Below are 20320 nucleotides of genomic sequence, written 5' to 3' on the forward strand. Positions count from 1 at the left end.
CCCTCTACTTTTTTGAGGTTCAGGACAGGCGATCATTAATTCAGTAAAAAGAAAGGAAAAGAAAAAAAGACAACTTCAGGAAGAGAATTCAGTGTGTAACAAAAAAATAGTAAAAGAGTATTATTATTACTGCAATAGTCCTTGGGTTAAATTATAAGTATACTAAGCAGCTCAGGTAAGTGATGGTAAATAGGATTACTTTAACACGAACTTTTTGCCTCTTTCTTACTACTCCAGCATCAAAAACATGATACCATTGTGTGTGTGTGTGTGTAAATAAGCATATATCATTATATCAATATATACACACACATATATTAACCCTATTGAAGATTCAAGACTTCTCATCTGAATAACAAGGCCCTTCAAACCCTAACCCCACCTACTTATCAGCCACTTCTCCCAATGTGTCTCTTCCCTCTCCACTCCAACTTCTGGTCTAATCACAGCCAACTTCTTTCTCCTCTCTGAATGCACCGCTGTTCTTTCCTCCCTCCAGCCCCTTCCACTTGTCGTTCCTTTCTCCTGGATTGGCCATACTCCTAGAAAGGCAGCAGAATAGCACTTGCTCCAGGACAGGCAGAACTAGAAGCTCCTCCCAGGGCCCTTCTCATAGCACTGATGTTAGTTACTATTTGCTTACCAGTCTGCCCCATCAACTCCCCTCCCCCGACTATGAACTTCTTTGAAGCATGTTCATTTTTGTGCCAGATATCAAAGGAAGCTCAGTAAAAGCTTCTTGACTGTATGCATTGCATGCCGCACAGGCTCCCTGGCAGGCCACCAAGTAACCAGATTCCCAAATCTGTGAGTCTTGGAGCAGAGGGAGAAGGACCCTGTGGTTGGGTGGAGTGAGAGCAGCAGCTGGGTGGGAGGCCTTGCCTGTTGTAAGCACTACATCCTAGGATGAGGCTGAAGCCCTTTGCTCACTGGGGAGGGGGAGGTGGGAAGGAGGGGTCAGGGTACAGAGCAAAGACACTCCTTGTCCTAAGGAGGTTGTGACTGAAGATTTCGCCACCACCTCCAACCTGGGCCCAGCCCTGACCTAGCCTCAGCTGGAGAAGGAGGCAGCCCGATAGAGAAGGACAGTCTCTGGCCTGTGAAATGGAAGTGGGGACTCCTTCCTGCCTTCCTGCCTCATGGCCTTGGTGCAGGATCACTAGGGGAGAGAGGTGAAAGCACTTTGAAAATTGCCAAGTTGGAGCCCTGCAGAGGCGTTCCCACCGTGCCCTTGGTGAGCTGGCTGTATTCTTGACCAAGACCTGCCCTGCCTCAGGTTGGGGTGGCAACTCACAGGCCAAAGTATTGGGATGGCCAAAAAGTTTGTTCGAGTTTTTCTGTACGCTGGTATGGGAAACCCGAATGAATTTTTTGGTCAGTTCAAACGTGTGCGCGCGCACGTGTGTGTGTGTGTGTGTGTGTGTGTGTATTGGGGGTTCTTCAGGCTTCCTTCTGTTTCACAGGGGCACACACCTCTAATCCAGGGCCCTGTGGAGAGGGAGGGGCAGACGTAGACTTGACAGAGGCTGCTGCATTGGAACCTTTCTAGGTGGAGCAAAACATCCCATCCTTACCAAAGGCTGCCTGCTTTTGCTAAGACACAGAGCTGCCTATGCCCTGGGGCTCCATCCTGTTCTCCCAAGTTGGGAGAAGTAAAGCAGGAAGGACCAGGAGGGGCCCACACCCTTGGCCTGACTAGGTGTGCCCCTCCCCACCTCCAGCCTCCTAGGGAGAAGCAGTCCTGAGAGAGGAAATGGCCTGTTTCCTACCTCTCTCCCTCAGCACAGTCATCCCCAGGTCCCTGATGCTGGTGCTCTGACCCCCTCCAGTCCCCACCCTGCCTCGGCCTGATGCACGCTGGGGACTGTGACCACCTTATTCTGCCAGGCTCCCTATATTGGGCCTGAAGTGGTGGAAGGTGGAGGAAAGGGAAAGACATCCTTATAAAAGAGAAAGCTCAAGATGGAAGTGGTTAGAAATGAATACTTTTCAGTGTAGCTGCAGGGCCCTGGGCTCTGGCAGAGAGTGCCTGGAGTCTGGAAATTTGGATCCCAGTCCCAGAAATTTTATAGACAAGCTGTTAGCCTTGGCAATGTCACCTCACCTCTCTGATTGTTAGCTGCTTCCTCTGAAAAAGGGAGTTGAAGGCCATTTCCCAGGATTGCTGTGTTCTAGTTCATCAAAGACAGAGGGGAAGGTGCTATACAGTGTTGAGGCAGCAGCATGCCCAAGCTGCCAGGTGGCTGCTGGCAAGAGGCAGGAGAGGGAAGAGGCAGGCCCCTGGGCATCGGCATGAAGGCCCCTGGGCTCATTCTAGCTCTTCCATTCGTTGAGTGTGTGACTTTGGGCAAGTTCTTCTCTCTAAACCTGGATTTCCTCATCTGTGAAATGGGGATATTAGTGTCTACTTCATAAGCTTATTGAGCAGTATAAACACATGAGTGCCTAGGACTAACTTCTGCTTCTAAAAGAACCACGAGGTCCTTCTGTGTCCTCTTCCCCACGCCTACCCTTTATTTAAAAAGTAGCCTCAGGAAAATGGTACAGGCACTTTGGAAAAGTTTGGCAGTGATTTATAAAGTTAAATGTACACACAACCAAGCAATATCACTCCTGTATTTATCCAAGACACATGGAATCTTATGTTCCTAAAAAGACTTGTATTCAAATATTCATAGTAGCCTTTAAAAATAATAGTCCAGAGGTAAACATCTCAGATTCCCATCAACTGATGCATGACTAAGCAAAGATAGGTCCACACAATGCAATACTACTCAGTAACAAAAAGGAAGAACCACTGAAACATCAATAGAAATGAATCTCAAAAATGTTATGCTAAGTAGAATAAATAATACACAAAATGTTATATACTGTATGATTCCATGTATATTACATTTAGGGAAAGGCAAAACTATACTAACAGAAAGTAGATTTGTGGGGCCAGAGGTATGGGAAGGGGATTGACTGTGAAAGGGCAAAGAAGGGAGTCTTGGGCGGTGGGGGGTGGACATGTTTTATGCTTTGACCGAGATGGTGATTACATGATCGTATACAAATGCCCGAAACTCATTAAACTCTAAACATGAACTAGGTGAATTTCATTGTAGAGAAATTGTACTTCAGTAAAGTTGAAGTTTAAGGAGAGGGAGGAAGTAGCCTCAGTTAAGGTTCCTGAGGCTGTCCACAACTGTTCATCTGTTTTTGTTTGGTTGGTTGGCTGGTTGTTTTCAAAAGGCCCAAGGCCTTGAAGGGGAAAGGGTGGTGAAGCTTGCCCTACACATACCAAGGGTGAGCTGTAAGGCAAAAGCTTGGGTTGGGCTAGGGAACAGCCATCACCAGGAGAGGATGATGGCCCAGCTCTGCAGGGGTGGGATGGGGAGTGCTTACCTGGATGGAAGAAGCCGCAGAGTTGAGCCTAGAGAAATAGACATGATGTTCGTGGGCTCAGGGACAGGAAGTTGTCAGTGCTTTCTTTCTTAGCAGTGAGAATTTACCAGTGAGCTGGGGTACACATGGAAGGACTCCAGGGTACCGTGGGGTCCACCGGACCCTGTGTTCATCTGTAGACCAGGGTGCTAGTGCTGCTGTCTCCCTTCCAGTTTCCCGCCTAACTTAGTGCTGAGCTGGGACCTCCTTAGAGAAGCCCCGCTGGTCCACAGTGTCTATTTTCCCAGGTGCTGGGTGGAGTCTGAGCCAAGGAATGGAATAGGAAAACACTTACACACAGAGAGAAACTCAGACTTTTTTTTTCCCCAGGGCTTTTTGGACACAGGGACCAGACATGCAGGGATTATGACATCACAATGTTTCCATGGGCCAGCCCTGTTTGTCTCCCTCATCATCACTAGGCAAATAGAGGGTGTTCAGGAATGGCTTTGAGGTTAGTCCACAAGCAGCCTGGTGAGAAAATTGCCCCAGGCCCCAGTGAGATCACACAGCCAAACAAAGCCATTCAGAAGGAAGGTCAACTCACAAGATACCCTCCCTCTGCCCCCAATTATGAATTTTATTTACAAATCTCAGTTCGTACACTAAAAATTTTTTGAGGAAGTAAGCCCCATGAGGAACTATTTCATGATACATTAAAGTGTGTTTTATTCAAAACAGATGTTTAAAAAGAGCTTTATCTTTTTATTTAAAGGGGCTGTGCTAATTTATGTTGAGGAAAATAGCATGCTACTTTCCAAACAGTGAGAAATTTAGAGATCCAAGATCAAAATTGAGCGAGAATATATGAGAGGGAGAAATGACAGACGAAGAACATGAATCTCAGCAATTAGCCACTGAACCTTAATAAAATTTTGCTAGTGAATATTAATTAATCAAAAATAATTTTTAAAACTTATGAATAAATTTAACCAAGGAGATGAGAGACTTGTACAGTGAAAACCACAGAACATTGCTGAAAAAATTAAAGATAACAAATAAATGCGAAGACATCTGTGTTCATGGATTTGAAGATTGAATATTATTAAGATATCAATAGTACCCAAAGCAATATACAGATTTAATGCAATCTGTATTGAAATCCCAATGGCATTCTTTTTGAAGAAATAGAAAAATCAGTCCTAAAATTCATATGGAAGTTGAAGGAACCCCCAAATAGCCAAAACAATCTTGAAAAAGTAGAATAAAGTTGGACAACTCACACTTCCTGATTTTAAAACATTAATCAAAACAGTGTAGTATTGGCATAAAGAGAGACATACAGTCCAAGAGATAGAGTAGAAAACCCAGAAACAAATCCTCATATATAAGGTCAAATGATTATTAACAAGGATACAAAGATCAACCAATGGGGAAAGGTCAATCTTTTCAATAAATGGTGCAGGGAAAACTGGATATCCACATGTAAAACAATGAAGTTGGACCCTGATCTTACACCACACAAAAAAATTAACTCAAAATGGATTAAAGGCCTAAATGTTAGAGTTAAAACTATAAAACTTTTAGAAGACAACAGAGGGAAATCTTGACATTGGATTTAGTAATGATTTCTTAGATGTGACAACAAGATCACAGGAAACAAAAGTAAAAATAGGTAAATTAGACTACATCAAAATTTAAAAATTCTGTGCATCAAAGGACACAAAACAGAGTGAACCGGTAACCTATGGTAAGGGAGGAAGTATTTACAAATAGCATATCTGGTGAAGGAGTAATATGCTGAATGCACAAAGGACCCCTACAACTCAACAAGAAAAAAGTCAACCCAATTAAAAGGTGGGCAAAGAACTTGAACTGACATTTCTCCCAAGGACACATACAAAAGGCCAATAAGCAAAGGAAAAGATGCTCAAGGTTGCTAATCATCAGGGAAATGCAAATCTAAACCACAATGAGATCTCACATCACACCCGTTAGGCTACTATCAAAAACAAAACAAAACAAAACAAAACTCCAGAAAATGACCAGTGTTGGTGAGGATGTGGAGAAATGGAACCCTTGGGCATTGTCAGTAGGAATGTAAAGTGGTACAGCTACTATGGAAAAGTGTAAAAGTATATGGTGACTCCTCAAAAAGTTAAACACAGAATTGTTATATGATGCAGCATTTCCACCTCTCAGGGTAGATACCCAAAAGAATTGGAAGCAGAATTACAGAGATATTTTTGTATACCAATGCCCATAGTAACATTTTTCACAATAGCCAGTGAAAAGTGAAAGTGAAAGTCATGTCCAGCTCTTTGAGACCCCATGGACTAGACAGTCCATGGAATTCTCCAGGCCAGAATACTGGAGTGGGTATCCTTTCCCTTCTCTAGGAGACCTTACCAACCCGGGGATCTAGCCCAGATCTCCCGCATTGCAGGAGGACTCTTTACCAACTGAGCTATCAGGGAAGCCCACAATAGCCAGAGGTAGAAGCAACTCAAGTGCCCATCCATGGATGAATGGACAAGCAAAATATGGTCTGTACCCACTATGGAGTAGTATTCAGTCTTAAAAAGGAGGGAAATTCTGACATCTGTTACAGCATGGATGAACCTTGAGAACATTATACTAAGGAAAATAAGTCAGACACAAAAGGACAAGTATTGCATGATTCCAGTTATGTGAGGTACCTATGTAGAGTAATGCAATTCACAGAGACAAAGTTGAAATGGTGATTACCAGGAGCTGGGGGGAAGGGGATGAAGACTTATTGCTTAATGAGCACAGTTTCAGTTTTTAAAGATGAAGTGTTCTGGAGATTGGTTGCACAACAATGTGCATGTACTTAACATTACTGAACTGTACACTTAAAAATGGTTGAGATGGTAAATTTGATGCTTATGAGTATTATGACACAATTTATTTAAAGATTAATTAAACCTCCACAGTAGCCTGAGCTAAAGGGACCAGAAACCTAGACTTGTTGACAAGGTCCTCTGTGGTCCATCTCAGATGGGATTGTACACTTCCAAGGTCAGCTTCCACCCAGGACCGGAGGTCCCATGTCCTGCTTCAGAAACAAAGCCTCCCACAGGGAGCCAGAATTAACCAAGAGCCCCGGTCCCAGGCGACTGGAAGGATGAGGGAAGCAAGCACACAGGTCCTTTCCAAAATAAATACTACCACCTCTTCTTTGTGTCACTGCCAAAAACTCGTGGGAGTTGTAGAGGGAGATCCTTTCCCAGAGTGTCTTCTGGACCCTTCTTCTCCACTCTGGAGGAAAAACACCAGGGAGAAGGCTGGGGTGGGCAGGATACAATGGAATGGCCCTAGAGTGGCTTCCTAAGGATCACACCCAGTACGGGTGGGGAGCTGAGGGAGTTCTTTGGGAAAGTGCCTCTGAGAGTCTGAGGGAGGCGCTCCATTTCCAATTAGAGCTTCCAGGGATCACTTCCAAGATATTATCAGCCAAAGGCGGGGGGGGGGGCGCGGGGGGGGGAGGAGGGCGGGGAATGTGCATCCCCCCAAAGGAGACTGATAGCCCTGAGTCTTCAAGCCGAGGCCTCTGGGGCTAGCTCTTTGTGAGCAGAATGGAGCCCCTGCCATCTCAGTCCTACAGCTGTCCCCGTGGGGCCTCGAGGGAGTAAAACACGGGGTGTTTCTAGTGACAGCTGCAGACCACCCACCTGCCCTTCCTCACACCATGGGGCTGTGAACTAGGCCGACATGCTAGGGAATGAGAGGGCTGGCAACTTTTCAGACTGCTAAGGGAGCACCAGGAAAGCCCCGGCCTCAGGGCTATGCATGGGAACCTGCGTGGGCTAAGTGCCCCCTCCCAACCCTCACTCCTGCCCCCAACACAGAACACGGAGCAGGCTCTCTGTCTAGTAGCAGCTTGAGATATAAGCTGAGATATAATTTATACATGATAAAATTCACCCACATAAAGTGAAGTGAAAGTCATTCAGTTGTGATTGACTCTTTGTGACCCGATGGATAGTCCGTGGAATTCTCCAGACCAGAATACTGGAGTGGGTAGCCTTTCCCTTCTCCAGGGGATCTTCCCAACCCAGGGATCGAACCCAGATCTCCCACATTGCAGGGGGATTCTTTACTAGCTGAGCCACAAGGGAAAGCCCAAGAAGGAGTGGGTAGGCTATCCCTTCTCCAGGGGATTTTCTTGACCCAGGACTTGAACCAGGGTCTCCTGCATTGCAGGCAGATTCTTTACCAACTGAGCTATCAGGGAAGCCCCATGTAAAGGGTAGAATCAAATGGTTTTTAGGATAGTCACAAAGCTGCCCAGTCATCACCACTAAGTACAGAATATTTCATCATCCCCAAAAGAATCCCCGTATCCATGAACATTCACTCCCCATTTCTCCTTCCCCATCATGGAACGACAGACTGGTTCCAAATAGGAAAAGGAGTACGTCAAGGCTGTATATTGTCACCCTGCTTATTTAACTTATATGCAGAGTACATCATGAGAAATGCTGGGCTGGAGGAAGCACAAGCTGAAATCAAGATTACCAGGAGAAATATCCATAACCTCAGATATGCAGATGACACCACCCTTATGGCAGAAAATGAAGAGGAACTAAAAAGCCTCTTGATGAAAGTGAAAGAGGAGAGTGAAAAAGTTGGCTTAAAGCTCAACATTCAGAAAACGAAGATCATGGCATCTGGTTCGATCACTTCATGGCAGAGAGATGGGGAAACAGTGGAAACAGTGTCAGACTTTATTTTTGGGGGCTCCAAAATCACTGCAGATGGTGACTGCAGCCATGAAATTAAAAGATGCTTACTCCTTGGAAGGAAAGTTATGACCAATCTAGACAGCGTATTCAAAAGCAGAGACATTACTTTGCCAACAAAGGTCCGTCTAGTCAAGGCTATGGTTTTTGCAGTGGTCATGTATGGATGTGAGAGTTGGACTGTGAAGAAAGCTGAGCACCGAAGAATTGATGCTTTTGAATTGTGGTGTTGGAGAAGACTCTTGAGAGTCCCTTGGACTCCAAGGAGATCCAACTGGTCCATTCTAAAGGAGATCAGTCCTGGGTGTTCATTGGAAGGACTGATGCTGAAGCTGAAATTCCAATACTTTGGCCACCTCATGCAAAGAGTTGACACATTGGAAAAGACCGGGAGGGAGGCTGGGAGGGATTGGGGGCAGGAGGAGAAGGGGACGACAGAGAGTGAGATGGCTGGATGGCATCACTGACTCGCTGGACATGAGTTTGGGTAAACTCTGGGAGTTGGTGATGGACAGGGAGGCCTGGCGTGCTGCGATTCATTGGGGCCACAACGAGTCAGACACGACTGAGCAACTGAACTGAACTGAACCATCCCGGGGAAACCACCAATCAATTTTCTCTCTATATAGATTTGCCTGTTTTGGACATTTCACAGAAATGAAATCATACAATGTGTTACCCTTTGTGTCTGGCCTCTTTGACCTACTATAATATTCATCCATGTTGCAATATAAATCAGTACTTTTTATTGAAACAGTTGATTTAGAATATTATATTAGTTTCAGGTATGTACATGACTTCTTTTCATGGCTAAAAATATTCCATTGTATATATATATATATACCTACCATATTTTGCTTATTCATTCATCCATCATGGACGTTTGGGTTGTTTCCATTTTTTAATTCTTATGAATAGCACTGATGTGAATACTTGTGCACTATTTTTTGTGTGAACCTACATTTTCATTTATCTTGGATATACACACTTAGGATTGGAATTGCTAGGTCGTATGATAACTCTCATGTTAAGCATTTAGAGGGACTTACAGTCTCCCTAAGTGGCTGGACCATTTTCCATCCCCACCAGCAATGCATCAGCATTCCAGTGTCTCCATATCCCCACCAACACTTGTCATTGTCCATCTTTTTTTGTTCTAGACCTTCTAGTGGGTGTGAAATGGTACCTCATGGTGGTTTTGATTTGCACTTCCTGGTGACTAATTATATTTACCATATTTTCATTAGCTCACTGGCCATTTGCACATCATTTAAGGAGCAATGTCTATTTAGATCTACTGCCCATTTTTTTAAAATGAAATAATAGCAAATGAAGCAACTGACAAAGAATTAATCTCAAAAATATACAAGCAACTCCTGCAGCTCAATTCCAGAAACATAAATGACTCAATCAAAAAATGGGCCAAAGAACTAAACAGACATTTCTCCAAAGAAGACATACAGATGGCTAACAAACACACGAAAAGATGCTCAACACCACTCATTATCAGAGAAATGCAAATGAAAATGACAATGAGGTACCATTTCACACCAGTCAGAATGGCTGCTATCCTAAAGTCCACAAGCAATAAGTGCTGGAGAGGGTGCAGAGAAAAAGGAACCCTCTTACACTGTTGGTGGGAATGCAAACTAGTATAGCCACTATGGAGAACAGTGTGGAGATTCCTTAAAAAACTGGAAATAGAACTGCCATATGACCCAGCAATCCCACTGCTGGGCATAAACACCAAGGAAACCAGAATTGAGAGACACGTGTACCCCAGTGTTCATCGCAGCACTGTTTATAATAGCCAGGACATGGAAGCAACCTAGATGTCCATCAGCAGACGAATGGATAAGACAGCTGTGGTCCATATACACAATGGAGTATTACTCAGCCATTAAAAAGAGTACATTTGAATCAGTTCTAATGAGGTGGATGAGTCTATTATACAGAGTGAAGTAAGCCAGAAAGAAAAACACCAATATAGTATACTAACGCATGTATATGGAATTTAGAAAGATGGTAACGATAACCCTGTATGCGAGACAGCAAAAGAGACACAGATGTATTAGAACAGTCTTTTGGACTCTGTGGGAGAGGGTGAGGGTGGGATGATTTGGGAGAATGGCATTGAAACATGTATTATATCATATGTGAAATGAATCGCCAGTCCAGGTTCGATGCATGATACAGGATGCTTGGGGCTGGTGCACTGGGATGACCCAGAGGGATGGTACGGGGAGGGAGGTGGGAGGGGGGTTCAGGATGGGGAACACGTGTACACCTGTGGCGGATTCATGTTGATGTATGGCAAAACCAATACAGTATTGTAAAATAATTAGCCTCCAATTAAAATAAATAAATTTATATCAAAAGATTAAAAAATAAAATAAAAAAGTGGAGTTATTTACTTTTCTATTGTTGAGTTGCAAGAGTTCTTTATATATTCTGGGTACAGGTCCATTATCAGATACATGATTTGCAAAATTTTTCTCCCATTCTGTGAGTTGTATTTTCACTTTCTGCAAGGCTTCTGTTGAAACACAAATGTTTTTCATTTTGAAGTCTAATCTGTCTATTTTTTCTTTTGTCACTTATGCTTTTGGTTCCATATTTAAGAAATCATTGTCACATCCAAAGTTATGAGGATTTAACATTATGGTTTCTCAGAAGAGTTTTAGTTCTCACATGTAGCTCTTTGAGGCACTCTGAATTAACTTGTGTTTGATGTGAGGTAGGGGTCCAACTTCATAATTTTTCTTCTGTATATCCAGTGGCTTCACCACCATTTGTTGAAAAGAATATTCTTTCCCACCGAATGGTCCTGGCACCCTTGTTGAAAATCAGTGACACTTGATTTCTTGAGTATGTGTTTCTTTCTGGACACAATTCTAGTCCATTGATCTGCATGTCTGGCCTAATGCCAGTACCATACTTCTTTCTTTCTCTTTTCTTTCTGGGATCATTGGGAAGGCCACCTTGGATGGCATCTAATATACCCAGTGCTTCTAATTTCCCCAGGCCCTCTCAAACCTTCTTCTCTGGTCCACACAACAGCACACAAAGACAAATAAATTAGGTGATTATCCCTCTTTTACAAATGAAGAAACCAAGGCTCAGAGAGGCTATCAGTAGCTCAAGGTAACCGTGCAGGTAGACGGCAGAGCTGGGACCACAAACCAGTTTTCGACTATAAACTCAAGCTCTCTTGTGGACAGCACAGCTCTCTTTAAATGGTGAGACTTTAAAGACATGCTATTTGATCCTTCGAAGTAAATGCAGCTTCCACAGCTCCTTTCGCTGTTCTGGCTCATTTATACAAGGTGGGATATTCAATGTAGCTCATTTAAGTGAAAACATTTTATAAACTCTCAAGGACTAAAATACACACGGGGAGTCACTAGTCTTGTGTGTCTACAATGCCTGTTGCCTGGAATCATCTGGATCAGGGATCAAAATGGGCCACTTCTTGCACCTTCCCCCTCACTGCAGCTATTGCTGGACAGCAGGCTACTGTCACTACTTCACTTGTCCATCCCAGCAGAACAGATAATCTGAGACCTATGATTGTTCCAGTTGTGTTTACTGTTCAGGAAGCCCCCAGCATCACATGGTAGTCCTTCAGGGAAAGAAGAACATACAATATCCTTTTATGACTCCTAGTATTGTTCAGCCACTGAGTTATGTTCTTAAATTAAATGTGATTTCAATGAGCAGACATTGAGCCCTTGGATGTTCTAGACACAGTAGCAGGTGCTAAAGGGGAGAGAGAGGATGAAGACACAGCCAAGATCAGCAAAAGATGACAGCTTTACAGGCAGGACAAGAATGGAATCACTTGTGATGTTTCTTCACTCAAATTGTGTGCAGGACACAGACCTGGTCCCTGCCACCACTGGGTTGGAGCAAGTACTAAATTACCATCACAATAATACCCAGCTAAATATCTCATTACAGCACAGGGTACAGACCATGAAGGGAGGGGAGCCCATTGAGCCATGAAAGCAATGGCCAGGACCAGTCAGGACATCAGGGGGGTACCCCTGAGAAGAGCTTATTTGAGCTGACATGACATAGTGACAAGTATTGTGCGCTGGAAATGTACAAACTGCCCTGGGGACCCAGATGACAGACTAATGAGAACTTGACTGAGGTTGGGTACGTTTCACAGGAGCAGTGATGTTGGACGTGGGCTTCTACCAACCAGGAGAAGTTTACCAGGTAGAGAATGACAGGAGGCTGGAGTGAGCACAGAGGAATACTAGCGTGACCACAGATACAGGCTCCAAATATGGATGCCTTTGAAAGGGGGCAGTGTTCACTATTATGCTGCTGCCATGATGGGTATAAGCTGGAACTGTCCCCAGAAACCCAGATGCGTGATTCCTCCAAGCCAAAGCACACGATGGCGGTGGTGAGGGTGCTGGGAGCGTGTAGGCAACAGAGCCATTAAAGCAGCAGTCCCCAACATTTATGGCACCAGGAACTGGTTTCATGGAAGACAATTTTTCCACGGACTGGGGGTGGGGCAGATGGTTTCAAGCACACTCTATTTATTGTGCACTTGATTTCTAACCTAATACCAGCATTGATCTGACAGCAGCACTGGTCTGCTGCCCAGAGGCGAGGGACCCCTGAATCAGAGTGTGGGCTTGGGAGTGAGGGGTGGATCTGGGGAAGGCAAGCACATTAGCTGGTTAAGGTTTCAGGTCCAAATATTAATACAACAAACTGAGTGGCTTAAGCAACAGAAATGTATCCTCTCAGCCCTGGAGGCCAGAAGTCTGAGATCAAGCTGTTGGTAGGACCATGCTCCCTCTGCAGGTGCCATGGAAGGATCTGTTCTAGGCCTTTCTCCCAGATTCTGGGGGTCCCTTGGCTTGTTTGTGGCAACATCACTCAGACCTTCACACAGCGTTCTACCTATATGTGTCTGTCTCTGTGTTCAAAAATCCCCTTTTTTTATGAGGACACCAGTCATTGGGTGAGGACCTGCTTTCCAAAGACCTCATCTTGTTACCTCTGTGAAGATCCAAATGAGGTCACATTCCAGGCACTAGGGATCAGGATTGCAACATCTTTGGGAGGAAAACACAATTAAGTCATTAACAGTGAGGCAGAAGATGGCAACAGCTGTGAAAGAATGCCACACTAAAGAGTCTAGGCCATCCGGAAGGTCATAGGGAATTACTACCAGTTGGTAAGCTGGCATGTAGCACAGTCCATTTCAGAACAGTCACCGTGGCAGCCCAGCCCTTCAATTTAGTCCAATTAGAGATGGCTTTTTTAAAAAAATCATTATTATCCTCACATCCACAAAAATATCTTTTTGTTGTATTGCACTTCCCTTTGGGAAATCAAAGAAAGCAAAAAATGCATCCTGATAAAAACAAGATCCCTTTAATAGAAAGGGTAATTCCTGGGGCTTTCCTGGTGGTCCAGTAGTTAAGACTTCGCCTTCCAATGCAAGGTGTCTGAGTTTGATCCCTGGCCGGGGAGCTAAGATCCCACATGCCTCGAAACCAAAAAAAACAAAACATAAAAGAGAAGCAGTATTGTAACAAATTAAATAAAGACTTTAAAAATGGTCCACATGAAAAAAAATCTAAAAAAAAAGGGTAGTTCCTCACTCACCAACCATCTTCACCACCTGCCTTGCAAAATAACAATTGCCCCCTCTGTTAAAGTACACGTGTAGGCCAACTCTTTGTGAATGCTAGCAGGGGCGGGGATTGTAGAATAAAAAGCTGTGTCATTTTACAGGGTGAATTTTAGTGATGGTTGTCAGTGCCTTGGTGCTGTGTGTGATGTAACTAGCACTGAAAAATCTCATCTGCCTTTGATTCCTGACTTAGGCCGGGGTTGTTTTGTCTTTATTTATTTATTTGGCTGCACTTGGGATCTTTGCTCTTCATTGTGGCATGCAGAATCTTCTAGCTGTGCCATGTGGGATCTAGTTCCCTCACCATGGATTGAACCCAGGCTTCCTGCACTGGGAGTGTGGAGTCTTAGCCACTAGACCACCAGGGAAGTCCCATGACCAGGGGTTCCGAATGGCTCCTGGTGCCCAGGAAGGGCTCATCTTGGACCCTTTTATACTTGTCAGATTTGTCTGAAAAAATTCCGTTTACTCTTTTGCTAGAAACTGGGCAAACTTGGGACTTTGTGCCCATGACTGGCTTCTCTCAGCTGAAGGGCAAGTCCTTTGGGCTATTAAATGGATTTTATTAAATTTATTCATCTGGCAAATGTTTATTGATCACCTACTGTATACCTTTAGTCAATCCTAAAGGAAATCAGTCCTGAATATTCATTGGAAGGACTGATGCTGATGCTGAAACTCCGGTACTTTGGCCACCTGATGTGAAGAACTGACTCATTGGAAAAGACCCTGATGCTGGGAAAGATTGAAGGCGGGAGGAGAAGGGGAAGACAGAGGATGAAATGGTTGGATGGCATCACTGACTCAATGGAAATAAGTTTGAGTAAACTCTGGGAATTGGTGATGGACAGGGAAGCGTGGCATGCTGCAGTCCATGGAGTCGAAAAGAATTGGACATGACTAAGCAACTGAAGTGAACTGAACTATATACCTGATACTGTTCTGGGGAGTAGCATGCAGCAGTGGTCAGGGTGTGTTTCTGAGGTAATGCTGTTAGAGGGCAATTTGGTGATAATGGAAGCCACTTTGAAGCACACTTTTGTTAATTAAAAATATTCTCATAACTATTAATAATAGCTAATAAAGATTAAATCTGAAATGCTCACTTTGGCACAAACTTCAGAGAGAAGTATGTGGCGGGTTGAATAGTACCCCCCCACCCCTTCATTTATGTCCACCCAGAACCTCAGAATGTGACCTTATTTGGAAATAGGGTCTTTGCAGATGCAACTACTTAGGATCTTGAGATGAAATCTTCCTGGATTTTGTTGATGGCTGATGTTCTTATAAGAGGAGAGGACACAGAGACACAGTAAAGAAGGCCACGTGGAGATGGAGGCAGAGACTGGGGGGATGTGACCACGAGCTAAGGAGTATCCAATGCCACCGGAAGCTGGAAGAGACAGGAAGTGTCATTCTCTAGAAGCTTCAGAGACCGCACGACCCTGGCTGTCACCTAGCATTTGAACTCTTGAGCCTCTAGAACCGAGACAATACATTTCTGTTATTTTCAGCCAGGCAGTTTGTGGTACTTCGTGTCAGCAGCTCTAGAAAGGCCTTCCAGCAGGTCTCTGCAGACCCCTTATTTAGACTTCCCTCAAAAATGGAGAGACAGACCACAGCTGATCCCATGTACCATGCATGGCCAGAGTCCTGGGGGCCCCTGGGCTCCAGAAGGCAGTGGGGAGAAGTCTACATGAGGGCGAGGGAGGGAGGTCTGGATCACTTCCACTCCCCCACCTCCCTCCTTAGGGCAAACACGTCTTGCTCACGGTGCCCTCTGCATACCCTGGCCCAACCAACCCAGGGTGGCCAGAGCAACCTTGGTGGATAAATATTAACCAGCACAGCCCCACCCCTCTCTCCCCCCACCAACCCATCCTTCCTGCACTCTCCTCCTCACAGCATCCAGGAGGCTGACAGGAAGGAGGGGGGCAGTCAGGCCCACGCCAGGTGGGTCAGAGTGCTCTAACTGTGGGAGCTGTTTTGGGAAACACCTTTTGAGAAATCTGTCTTGGTGAGATGTGCAGAGTGAGTAGTCATTGTGCGAACACAGTGTCCCCAACCCGCGGCCCACAGCTTCCTGTCTGAAGGCCATTTATTTGCTCTGACTCCGAGTGTCCATTTCCTGAGCCCTGAATATAGCTTCCCATATAGTACCTTATGAAACCCTCACAACCGTGCTGCAAGGTCTGGATGATTACTAGACCCGTTTTAGAGATGAGGAAACAGAGGTTCAGAGAGGTTCAGGGACCATCTTAAGGTCATATGGCTCTTAAGTGGCACACATAGTGATTTGTAGCCATGATGACCCCGTCTAGAGCCCACGTGTGTACCCTCCATCCTGTTGTGGACAGGGTAAGCTTGGCACCCCAACCTGTCCTGGGCGGCTGCCTCATTTGTGTGTTCATTGTGGTTGTTTAACAGTCCCTTTTAAGATGAATGCACTACTCCCCACGGCCTCCAATTCCTATAATAAATTTATGGGAACTAGAAAAAGGCACTGCCCCTACCTTCGTGGGGGGGTTGTGCCTGTTTCAGGAGTGATCTAGACCTTTAAATACCATCCATCGCTAAAATATTTCTAACGTGTGCAAAAGCAAACAAAATCATTGCTAGTTTGCAACTTCTTCCTGTTTGTATCTTCATTCTAGGCCACAGTAAGTTCTGGTTTTCTGTGGGCTGTGTTCACTTTGTGTGTTCCAGGCCTTGTATAACCCACAACCAGACAACATCAATGCTGACTGATGAGGCTGGATACCCCTTTTGTCCATGTTCAGTGCTTCTCTGGGTTTAGAGAGCTGTTCCAGTTCCTGGGGGCCACCCCTGCACTCTGGGAGCCCTTCCCCTATTTGACCCCAAGCCCTGCAGGGGGAGATGATGAATTCCACAGCTTCTCAGTCTCTCTGGGCATCGTGCCTGGCGTGGAGGTTGGAGCCCCTTCTAAAATCGTCTCCAGGAAGCCTCTAGCCTTCAGGCCTTTTTTCCTCAGGTGGGATTCATCCTAATGCTTTTCTCCCCTTTCCCCCACTTGGGGCTGTCCCTGCTTATCACACAGGGTCCAGGGAACTACTGGGTACCATTCACCACTCAGTCCAAGTTGCTCCTGACACAGTTTCATTCTAGGGGGAATTCCAGACTGGGGACTCTAGTCAATGCCTCACCCCTTGCTCTTCCCAGACAGTGTCCCTTTGGGCCATTCCCACATCCCCACCCCCACAAAGTTCCCAGATTTAGAAAATAAAAAGAGATCCCCCATTTACATTTGAATTTCATGTAAACCATGACTATTTTTAGTATAAGTACATTCCATAAAATATTGGGGATATACTTATACCAGAGTGATCCCTCCTGCCCTGTTTGTTTGTTTATCTGTATCTCAAATGTACCTGGGTGTCCTGTTTTTAACAGGACACGTTGAGCCCGGCAGCCCAATGACTCACACCCCTCGCTGGGGTTTGCACAGGGCAGCAATTTTGGCTGGTAGCTCATGCTGGAGCCTGAAATGACTGGTGTTAGTGATGGAGTTGGAGTTCCCCAGAGTTCTCAGTAAACAATTCTGCTTCACTCTCTGTAGAAAGCCCAGGCCCACTCACACTGCGTTTGGACTGGCTTCCAGTATAATTAGGGGTTTTGTCCTTTTAGTCTTCACTGGGTTTTCAGAGCTTCTTGAGGGCTGGGACTGATTCATCTTGACTCCAGCCCTTCACTCTCTCCAGCCAGTCCCCCATAAAGTGCCCGGCAGAATTCAGAACCCAGGCTGGGAACAGCTCAAAAGAACACCCACAGAGATAAAAGACTCTCTGATGGCATCTCAATACAAAGGGCTGAAATGAAAGGCCTGTGGGCCCGTTTTATCACTAGAATGGCAGGTCCCTAAGGGCAGGATTCTCACCTGTCTCCAACCCTACTCTATCTCTGCCCCTCAGCAGGTGTCCAACACCCAGCAGGTGCTCCGTAGACACACTTGGCCCACAGGGTCTCCTACCCACCTCCGCTAACGTGTCAGAGCTGCCTGGTCTCCATCGCCCCTGGAGGAACTGAGTTGACAGTGATCGGATGTGAGTCCGCGGGCTAGAGGGCAGCGGGAGGAAGGCCGAGGGGCGCATGTGGCGGGGGGGCGGGGGGCGCGGGCGCGAGCAGCGAGCAGGCTGCAGAGCGAGGCTGGGGCCCCAAAAGGTAGGAACGGGGCGGCAGCGCGCCTGGGACTCGGAGAACTCCGCTCTGTAGCCCGCTGGGCCTGGTCACGTGACCCGCCGCCCAATAGGGAGGCAAGGAGATCCGTGGTCAAGGGCACGGGGCGTGGGGGCACCGAGGCCTGGGAGGGCCGGGCTTTCCGCGGCAGCGCCGGGGGAGGAGGAGGTGGGCAGGGGAGGGGCTGCCCGGGATGGGGCCGGGACTACCGGTTGAGCGCAGTCCGCTGGGAACGCGACTCCCAGGGCGGCCCGACCAGGAGGCGGCCTCTCAGGAGCTGGCTTGCCGTCCCTCCCGGGACCCCCGTCTGCTGTGCTGGGGGACAGCTTCTGAGGGACCCTTCCTACCTGTTTCACATACCCAGAACCTGAAAGAATGGAAGAGAGGTACCCGATGGTTCTTGAGGGGACACCCCTGACCTTTCCTTGTGGGCAGGACGGGCTGGATCACTTTGCCCACACCTCACACCTATCTCCTAGTAGGTGTGTGTGGACCCAAGTGTGTGTTGCTGAAGAAACACGGGTTGATTGAATGAGTGAGGCCTGGAAATTGTTGCAGAGGCTGAGGGCTGGCCTGTTGGGGGGATGCTGTGGGTCATCACGGGTGTCTGGGTCTGAGGGGCTGTGAGCATTCTGCAGTGAGAGGAAGCTGCCATTCTCCTGTTCCCTAAAGGGATGACCCCAAGCCAAATAGCCACAGTGCCCACTCTGGGGGGACATCGCAAGTCTGAACAATGTGATGATGATACCTCTCCTTTTTGTCCTAATGTCCGCTTCTTCCAGCACCACTATTCCCAGGCAGGGACACTCATGGGGTCCACAAAGCCACACTTTAGGGGTCTTCCAGTTCAGCAAATCAACTGCGGGAGCCTCCTCCTTCCACCAGAAGTGAGGACCCCTCCCTCCCCTGGACCTCCTGCACTTTATGTCTTGGTGCCACTCCCTGGGTATGTCCCATCACCTAGAATCTGAGAAACCTGGGTTGACATCCTGGCATCCCCGCTTCCTAACTTCTGTTTTTGAGCCTCTTCATCTGCACCTGTGGGCCTAGGTGTTGCTACTGGTAAAGAAGAACCCACCTGTCAATGTGAGAAATCTAAGAGACGCAGGTCCCATCCCTGAGTCCGTCAGATCCCCTGGAGGAGATGCATAGCAGCCTGCTCCAGTATCCTTGCCTGGAGAATCCCATGGACAGAAGAGCTTGATGGGCTACAGTCCATGGGGTCACACAGAGTTGGACATGCCTGGAACGACTGAGCACAGATGCACCTGCACCTGTAAGATGGGATGTTCATAATAGCACTAGGATCATGACAAGGTCTGAACGCAGTGACTCCTACAAAATGTCTGGTACAGAAATGGGCCTCGGCAAGTGGCAGTCTGAGGGCTGCTGGAGGGCAGGAGCTGGATCTTCTTCACTCACCTCCCTGTGGTGCTCCAAGGCCTCATGGGCACTCCCTGGAAAGGTGTTGAGCAAGCTGTGGCAGTTCTGCCTTGCCTGGCCAGCTGCAGTTCCCAAACTGGGCAGGGCTGAGCTTGCAGGCTGCGGCTGGGGCTGGGGGAAGAAGGGAGGCTCACCAGTGTGGGGTAGTATTTCCAAAAGTCCCCACCACTGAGCCTAGTTTGGGTCTTTTTTAGAGCTGGGTGTGGAGAACTCCCTGCCTGGGTGCTGAACCCACAGACAGGAATCAGCGTGCTTGGCCATCCACCTAGTTCAGTGGCATCCATAAGATGGCTGCTTCTGGAGGGCTGGGCAGATGGGGCTGGAGTTCAGGCAGCCTTGAAACCCTCCTGCTATTTTCCTAGTGACCCAGATTTGTGGCCAGGTGCCGGTCTCACTCCTGGCTGGTTTGACTGTATCTAGGGTTTCCAGTTTTAGCAAACAAAAATACAGAATGCCCAGTTCAATTTAAATGTCAGATAAATAATGAATAGTTCTGTAGGGTAAGTATGGTCCATTCCATCTTTGGGACATACTTACACTACGACATTATTTATTGTTTCTCTGCAAATCCCATGTAACTGGACTCCCTGCATTTTCCCTGGCAAACTTAGCTGGAGCTTGTCCAGACGCTGGGGACTGGAAGGGATTCAGTCTTGGGGTGGCGGGGGGAGAGGTGGAGAGGGAGGGGACGGCTCCCACCCAAGGCACTTTGAATTGATGTCAGAACAATGGCAGGGGTTGTTCTGTTTTTCTTTGCATAGAAAAAGAGCATTCCATGTCACTCAAAAAGAAAACAGAGCAGTGGATTGCAGCTCTGCCTTGCTCGACTGATGTTGACCCAGAACATGCCTAGACTCTGAAAGGGATATTGACTCTTAGACAAGTG

The sequence above is a fragment of the Bos grunniens genome, chromosome X, assembly GCF_055505025.1.
Source record: "Bos grunniens cultivar Pamir isolate PY7600 chromosome X, Bosgru_T2T1.0, whole genome shotgun sequence".
NCBI classification, from domain to species: Eukaryota; Metazoa; Chordata; class Mammalia; order Artiodactyla; family Bovidae; genus Bos; species Bos grunniens.